Below are 479 nucleotides of genomic sequence, written 5' to 3' on the forward strand. Positions count from 1 at the left end.
TTTTCTTAGTACCATTTGCTTGGTATATTTTTTTCCATCCTTTTACTTTAAGATAGTGTCCGTCCTTGAAAGTGAGATGAGTTTCTTGCAGACAACAAAAAGATGGGTTTTGTTTCTTAATCCTTTCACCTAGTCTGTGTCTTTTGATGGGAGTTCAGTCCGTTCATATTTAAAGTTATTAATGAAAGATGAGTATTGAATCCTGTCATTTTTATTTCTATTTACATTTGTGATATAGCTGTGCTTTTCCAACCTTATACCTTCATTGAACTTCCTCCCACAACCCCTTGGGAAAGAAGGGGCTGCTGAAGAAGTTCCTTTCTTCAGCTCTTAGTATTGCTTCCAGAACACTCTCAAGGGCTGGTTTTGTGGACATGAATTCCTTCAGCCTATTTATGTCATGGAAGATTTTTCTTTCCCCTTCAACTATAATAGACATTTTGGCTGGGTATAGTAATCTGGGTTGGCATCTGTGGTCA

This window comes from Nannospalax galili, unplaced genomic scaffold, assembly GCF_000622305.1.
Source record: "Nannospalax galili isolate Female #2095 unplaced genomic scaffold, S.galili_v1.0 scaffold589, whole genome shotgun sequence".
NCBI classification, from domain to species: domain Eukaryota; kingdom Metazoa; phylum Chordata; class Mammalia; order Rodentia; family Spalacidae; genus Nannospalax; species Nannospalax galili.